Below are 8,963 nucleotides of genomic sequence, written 5' to 3' on the forward strand. Positions count from 1 at the left end.
AGGAATTGCTGAAGAATGTCGATTATCATAAGCCAACGGTACTCCTATATCCTTTAAAAAAATAAATAAATATTATAGAAAATGGTCTTTCGGTCTCCAAAGTAGCCTCTTAATTAAACATACAAATTAGTACAACATATGGTCTTAAGGAAAAGGAAGGAGATCAAGTGGAGCCTTTCTTTATGCCGTACGTGTGTCGGTAGAATGAAGCTAAGTGTGAAAGTCTAGAAATAGTTTGAATTCCTGTTGCGGCGGTGGTGGGCATGGCCATGAGAATGGAGGAACTGGGAAAATAACATGAAAGAATTGACCAGCCGCCAACGGTACGTGCGAGAAAAAGACAGAAAGAATTGAATTGAATGTTTCTGATCTGACCATTCTCCGTCCGACCGGACAAATTAATGAATGGCCTAACCTCGTTTTTGCCCTTTACCACAATAAACAGAAGGAAAGTGTAGGAAGAAGAGTTGTACAAGAAATGCCAAAGAAATGTCGGCAGCTCGCAGCTCAATCACGCAATTGATCGACGACCACCCATCATCACTTCTTCTTAATACTAGCGCCTTATAGTTAATGTTTTTTTTATAATCATAATTACGATGAAGTTAAAATTGATCAGCTGGACAAATTTGGCATTGAATTGGGTTACAAATCAAAATCTAATTATAATTTAATTAAAATCAAATGATAGATAGATGTTATGTTTCTTCTTTATGCTTAGGGATATTGTGATTATCACTATCTAGTTAGAGGAATTCAATCAAAATTTGTTGTTTTGCTATTTTAGATTGAGTTAGGATGCATCCTAGAAAGTAAGCAAAAGATTGTTAATTTCTCTTTTTATTAATTATGATACATGTTTAATTTTTTTGAGGTGAACTGTGTTTTTATTTTTATAATTCAGGTATAATTTTTTTGAGGTGAACTGTGTTTTTATTTTTATAATTCAGGTATTTATAGATTTTTACCGACCTAATTAATCTTGGAGGTAGATAATATTCCCCTTAATTTGTCCATCGAATAAATCTGAAAGCACAAGTGGACTCCTCATCCAATAACTAACATCTTAAATTTTTTATCTTACTGAAAAAATATTCTATTGTAATTGAGATTCAAACTGTGAGACGGACTGTTTGCTCTTACATGTATGTATTACATGAATGAATGATGTTTAAGTTATTTGAATGTGAATTTAAGGAGTAGGAATTTTATAATACCTTGTGTATTTAGTACAAACTTGACTCGTATTTGCATGATTCTTATACGTACCTTCTGTGCTTAACTACATTCTAGAATATCATGGTATATATATTTCTATAATTAACATTTATATATGTTTTATAAGTATATCATGTTCTTGGCACATACTTAGTGATAATATTTTAAAAGCAATACAATATGACAAACAACAAGAAGTCATAATTTTTCTTTATCTTAAATTTGTCACACTCCTTCACTGGATTTTTTGATCGATCGTTCAATGGGACATTAACTATATAGCAAATTTGATTGATATATAATATTAATTTGATAAATTAAAAAAAATAGATCGGCTACTTCAACGATTTCATTAGAATCGGTCCCATAGATATGGAGGAAAATTCATACAGATACATAAGCATTAGGTGTATAATAAAATCAATCTTAAATCATCACCTTTTGAAATCGACCTCTAATTATTATATCAATAATATCATATCTCCATCGTCTATGTTACCTCTTAAGAATAATAATTTGATAAATTAAAAGATCAGGATAACCCCGCTTTGGCTTTAGTCTGGGAAGTCATTTTATTTATATATATAATATGAATTTTTTAAGAACTTATCTAGATTATAATTTTTAACTCTGTCACTATCTGTACGATTCTGTCTGTAACAAATTTCTCCCCAACCTAAATAAAAAAAACCATGAGTCTTAATCCTCCTTGAATTCTCTTGAACCGACTAGAAGGACGAATGAGGTGGCGATGACGAGGATATGGAATACTTGTTTTTGACCAAACGAAAAGATTGGAAGGTTCAATTCGGATCATGGATTTAGCCGGGTCCGCTTAGCATGCAACTGATGGGATGCATCATTCGCATTGATGTCGATGATGGTCATCATTCATTTTCATGTTCATTCATTTCAATGCATCTGCATCATCATCTCATCTGTTTTATGGCTTTAAGACAAAACCAAGGGGAAAAAAAAACGTAAAACGGAAGGTTCGTTCATGCATTGAAAACTTAAAATATATTGGGCAGTGAAAATTTCAAATATTTCCACTTTAAACACTTAAATTTAATTTAAAATAATCATTTATTCGAAATAATTTGACTGGCAGACTAGTGTATTTTTCTATGCTAGTTAAAAAGATAAACGTTTGGAAATTTTATAAAAATTTTGATGGTGGAAGAAAATATTAGAAACATTTGACAGTGTTGTTAGAAGATGAATAAAATTGTAATTTTTTTAAAGACATAAAAGGACATTTAATTTTTTTTAAAAATATTGATTGTTTTAATTAAATCAGTTTGATTTTAGTTATGAATTTTATAAATCAATTAAGTTTTTTATTAAAAAATTATTAGGCCCTTAATTTAAATTATAAAAGTTTATTATATTAAGCTTTATCTTTAAATTTTAGTAGTAGGCTTAGGAATGGTAAAGAAAGGAAACTTCAAAAAAAAAAGTCTAAGATCGAATTTCTAAATTTTCCAATATTAAATGATCAAAAACTTGAAAAGCTTTAATATTTTTTTATTTTTTAAAATTAATTAATTTAGTTAAAAACTAAATTGATAGATTATTTATCAGTTCAATTTATTTAATTTTAATAGTAAAAATTGATTAAAAATGTTTAATTAGTTTAATTTAATAAGTTTGATTCGGTCAATTTAATTTTAATCGAATACTCAACTTAACAAGATGTGAATATAAATATTAGCCCCCGGGGCATAGGTGAGTTGGTTACGACGCAGCAGACTTGCAGAAGAGGGTAAGGGTTCGAATCCTGGCGAAGCCAGACAATACCCTCCTGCGTCGTAACCCACTGCACTTTCTCGATTTACCTCCTCACAGATGGTCGTGGGGCCGACCGTGTGGGGCCGCTAAGATGGCGGATCCACCTTTTTGCAGAAGAATATAAATATTAAAAAGAGTAAAATTGGAATATCCTTGTAATAAATTTTATATTTTTAAAATAATTTAGGAGTTCAAATTTTGCCATACTAATCTTGAAGATACTAGACTTTCCTGATTCGTTATGCACACACTTCAAAATATTCATTCCTTTTAAATGCTTTATCATTGCATCACGAGCAACTAAAATTAACAACGATGTAGTGAGGAATTAAAAGATCAAAAGACATACATAATAACTGTTACATTTTCTTTTAAAAAATAATAAAATAGACTCGTTAGTCAAATTTATTATATAAAATTTAAAAATATATTAAAAAATCATTGAAAATATAAATTTCTTAATAAAAGATATAGTGAATAAATTTATCATAATTTTTTAAAAATTACTATTTAAGTTAAAATTTAAAAATATATAATTTTTTAAAGATGTTACAAATTTTTAAAAAGTATCAAAATATTTTTTAAAAAATAAAGATCTAAGTGATATAAAATCAATAAATTTAAGAGCAAATTAATTTTTCTAAAAATAATATGCAAATTAAAAATATAATAATTTTGATTAAAAAAATCATATATTAATTTTGACCAATATGATTATTTTACAATTTAAAATATGAACAAAAACTGGTTTTCATATAATAATTTTAATTACAATTGCCTAAATTCATTTGACATTTAGGTTATGACTAAAATAATTTTATCATTGTTTAGTCATTTGATCATTTTAAAAATTATTAATGTTCAATAACTTGTATAATGTATTTATATATTCAAATTTAAAATGTTAAAAAAAATGATCACGTAATTGTTATGACTAAAAGTATCACATAATTATTTTTTAGTCATTTAGTCCTTTCAAATATAAGCGAACTATAATGATCTTCTACAGTGACATTTAAATATAAAATTCAATTAAGGAATGCTCAATTTTAATAAAATTATTAGGATCCATGATGTCATTAATGGTGGTCAATAATGATTTTCGATGCATTATTCGTTGTGCTCATCTATAAAGAATTAAACATGCATCCAAAAATACAAAAAACAAACATAAAATAAAACAAGCACAATAGGTCAATTTTTTATATCATCCGAAACTTTTAATTTTTACTCCACGACCTACCGTCCTAGTGATAATATTATTATCTTTCTCCTTGTGGAAGACCTTTCAGAGACGAAGAAATCTCTTTTGACATTACAAGCAATACAAATCAAATTAATATAAAGAAAAATACAAAAATAAAATACAATGTAAACAAACAATTTACACAAGAAATCTTTATTGTGCTCATTGTAGATTGCTTAATGCTTAAGATTGCCTCTTACAGGTCTGGAAATACAACAACACTTTCATTCAAATCCCTAAGAACTACTATCAAAACTCTCCCTCTTTTATAGGGTTCAGGTCAGAGCTAAAAAAGTCTAAATAGTAGACTGTTAGTTCCCTTTAATCGATTGCTCTATTTGAATTCAAATATTGTACTTACAGAATAACTCTTTTCATCTCAACATTGACCACAATAATTGATTATTCTTCACCTTCACTTGATTGTTGCTGCATTAGTTGAGTGCTATAACTTAGTTTAAAATATTTTGTTCGTTGCAATAGTGCTATTAGTCGATTGCTCATACCCAGTAGTTGACTAATGATGATTAATCGAGTTTCTGAATCAATCTAGAAACTCTTTTTTGGCTACAACAGTGTCATTAGTCGATTGCTCATATCTAGCAGTGATTAATACCTTTATTTCAGCTTTATCAACATTGAATTCTAGGATTATCTAGTATTCAATTGACTTCAACCTACAAAGACTTTCTTTGTCTAGTATTCGATCAACCTTGAAGTGTTGAGACTTCCTTTGCCTAGCATCTTGTTAACCTTGACCTATTGGGACTTATTATTGTTTAGCATCTGCTCAACCTTTACTTATTGAGGCTTCATCGTTGTCCCCAATCAACCTTGACCTATTAGTGTTTTCTGTCTTGTACCTAATATCTAATCAACTTGACTTACCATGACTTTTTTATTGTCAAACATCTGATCATTCTTGACATATTTAGACTTCCCTCATTATTTAATGTCTGATCAATCTCGATCCACTTAGACTTCATATCTTATGCTAAATATCCAGTCCTCCATGACCTAGTTAGATTTCACCCTTGTTATTTAGACACAGTCGATTGTTATCTGAATATTTACAATTCAAAATTCAAAAATGCATAAGTAGTTCTACGATTTTTAAAAAATCCTAAAATTTCATACAAATATTATTTATGTCAAATACTATCCTGAAAAAAATAATTTTTTAAAAAAATATATTTTATTTTCAAAGAATGACATAAAATTAAAAACCATTAAAACCTTGAATGTTGCACTCTAACTCTGTATCAATCTTATCATTGATAATTTCTATCAACAAATAGATTTCATCAAGATTTTATAAAATGATAAAATATTTTCAGAAATAATTTTCAATAATGATATGTTGGTGCAATCAATTTCTGATCAAGGTTAACCAAGTTGATCAAACTCAAGTTGACTCGAGTTTAATTTTGATATTTGATCAATATGTTAGTTGACAAGAGAAAAATCTAAGTGAGTTACGATTAACTAGACATTTGACAATTGAAAGTCCAACAATGAGTTGTCATGAGTGATGGAGTCTTGACAGATTAAGGTGGATCAGATGTTAGGCAATGATGAAGTCCCGACAGATTAATGTTAACTGGATGCTAGGCAATGAGGGTGTCCTAGCACATCAAGGTTGTCAGGTGCTAGACAACAGTGAAGTCTCGACAAGTCAAAGTGGATCGGATGCTAAGCAATTGAAAGCCTCGACAAGTCAAAATGGATCGGATGCTAGGCAACTGAAAGTCTCGACAAGTCAAAGTTAATCGAATACTGGACAAAGAAAGTCTTGGTAGATTTAAGCCAACTAGATATCAAACAAGACAAGAATTTAGCTTTGGTAAGGTTGAAACAGGAGTATCAATCGATTGATAGGGTGCATCAATCGACTGATGGACTCTAAACCTCAAAATTGAGATTTAAGGGGTTCTTCAACATTGCTACAGTATTATTAGGGTTTGCTAGACTAATTAGGATTTGCTATAGTAACTAGGGTTTTTGCTGCAATGACAGTCAATTGATAAATAGTAGCAGTTGACTATTGTTGTAGCAAATAGATAGTTAGAAACTCAATTGTTCAACTTGATTAATCGTAATTAGTCGACTTATAGAGTGTAGTAGATAATTGATATCATTGTTTAAGTGAACAAAAAGTTTAGAACTCGACTACAGAATTCAACTGATTAGGCAATAGTTGGCCGATGGTAATATGCAATTGATTGAAGCTAACAGGTCAAAACAATATTCGAATCTATTGTAACGCCCGCCCTTACGTGGGCCCTTGACGGACGCTACAGGTCTACTTCTTTCATTCATTCTTATAAATCATCACATACGAAAAACCATGAATCGCAGCGGAAAATAAAACTATACTCATGGCAGGAATTTCATATGTAATATATAAAGCTTATAGTGCAGGCATTGTTTAAACCTTAAGTTCTAGTTACCAACTTCTAAGCATAGCATAAACATTCAATCATGGAAGCATCCAGACATGCACATAAAATTCGTAATTATTAAGTTTCCAGGATCTCTGTCAAGTCACCCCACACACATCTTTATCAGCCCTTTCCTGCTGCTTCCTCATGCTTAATGGCCACTACATGGATCTGCAACATAAGAAAGTAAGACTATAAGCACGAATGCTTAGTAAGCTCTTTTCCTACTCACAAAAACCAACTGTCTCATTAAGCATAACATCTACATAAATCATGCACATACATTAACATTACTTAAAGCATATAAACATGTCATTTTTCATAAGCATAGCATTGGCATAAGCATAACATTTCTATCAGCATAACATTTAGCATAACATATACTTTCCATCCGCATTAACATTTTAAGCATACAATGATTAAAATGCTTTTTAAAACTTATTATCATAATAGATAAATATAATCATCATCATTATTTAGGGTCCCTGGCTTGTACCAATTCATTCATCATCTTGCTAGGCCCGTACTTTAGACCATCGACCTAGCGACATCTTGAAGCCCATCTCCTACTAGGTCCATACACCAGGCCGTCGACCTAGGGTACTAGGTCCGTACACCAGACCGTCGACCTAGGGGCACTAGGTCCGTACACCAGACCGTCGACCTAGGGGCGTCTTGGAGCCCATCCCTTACTAGGCCCGTACTTTAGACCATCGACCTAGGGGCGTTTGGCTGCCTTAGGGTGCCCTTCCCCATTTTGGATTCCTTTTCAGGTTCCGGTACAAGCCGTGCCTTTAAAGTAAAATAATGCTTTACATGCTTCCTTTACATTTCCATTATGAATGTTCTTTTCATTTCCTTATCATGGCATAATGAACATTCATGCATCATTTTCATTTCATTTCATATAGCATGATACATCATAGCATAATCTCATTATATAGTCTTGGGATGAGATAAGACATAACATCATGGATAACATTATTTAAACCCTACTTTGATCACCCTAATCTTCCTTAAGGTGGTCGAACATTTATAGGGTTCTAAAACATGGTATATCATTTCATTTCATTCGAACCTGTTTGAATACAATTAACTATTATACTTGAAACCCTCATTCAAGTAACCCTAATTTCTTAGGATTAGAGTATTCTTAGGGTTCTTAACATAGACCTGATCTCATTGGTTACATTCAACATATCTTTTAAGCCCTAATCTAGGTTTGGTTGAACTTTATAACATGCTGGCATAAGATTGAACCTTAAACTAACCAAACCAGAAGGCTTAATCGATCAGATGATCGATTTCATAACTATGGTCTTCACAGCGAGCTCCGTAATCGATCAACTGATCGATTACAGCCCCATGCTGATCGATTACGGATCCTTAATCGATCAGTGGATCGATTAAGGATCGCTAATTCCATTCCTCGTTAAACCGTGTAATCGATCAACCGATCGATTACACCTCATGGTAATCGATCAACTGATCGATTACCAGGCTTTCTGTTCTACTGTTCCCTACGTTCTGTCTGTTCTAGGTTAACTGTAAACATACTCATCCTCCTCTAATTCATGCATACCAAACCCTAACATAATTCCATAAGAGATAAGCTTTATCCTACATACAAAGAACAGTCTATAACATACACACGTGAACTTCTATTTATCAATCGTAACCATTATGTCACAGGTGAGGGAGACTTACTTCGTTCTTGAGTTTCTAGTCTTTACCCTACACGAAATCCCTTTGTGTCCCCTTACTTCTGCTCCTTGCTCTCCCTAAGTCCTCCAAGCCCTTGCTTTGATCCCTTGTCTTGAAACCTTGGTGAAGGAAGAACCTCCAAGCAGCAACAACTCTCGGCCAAGAGAAGAGAAGAGAATGGCAAGAGGGGGAGAAAGCTTCGTGAGCCAAAGATGGGATTTTGGTGAGGAGAGGGGCTTATAAGGAGAGTTGAATAGCAGTTATAACTCAACGTGTAATAACTTCCCTCATAACTTCACGTAGTAAAGCCCCATAACTTCACGTAGTAAAGCCACGACGTTTGGTTATATGCCCTCTCATAAACTCTCAGCCTTAAGTAACGTTTCCCTTATCATCTTCATAACTGAAACATGCTAGATCTAGTGGCTAACTCCTGTTTCTCTTGGGTTTGTTTCTTCCTTGAGGTCCAAGGTTCAATCCTTGGCCCCTCTATTTCTTTTCCCTTTTCTTTTTGCAAAACCCACCTAAGGTAGCCCTTCAAGATCCATGTTTTACCGGGTGTT

This window comes from Curcuma longa, chromosome 13 (assembly GCF_044706935.1).
Source record: "Curcuma longa cultivar G26 ecotype Majalengka, Jawa Barat chromosome 13, ITB_CL_G26_1.1, whole genome shotgun sequence".
Taxonomy (NCBI): Eukaryota; Viridiplantae; Streptophyta; class Magnoliopsida; order Zingiberales; family Zingiberaceae; genus Curcuma; species Curcuma longa.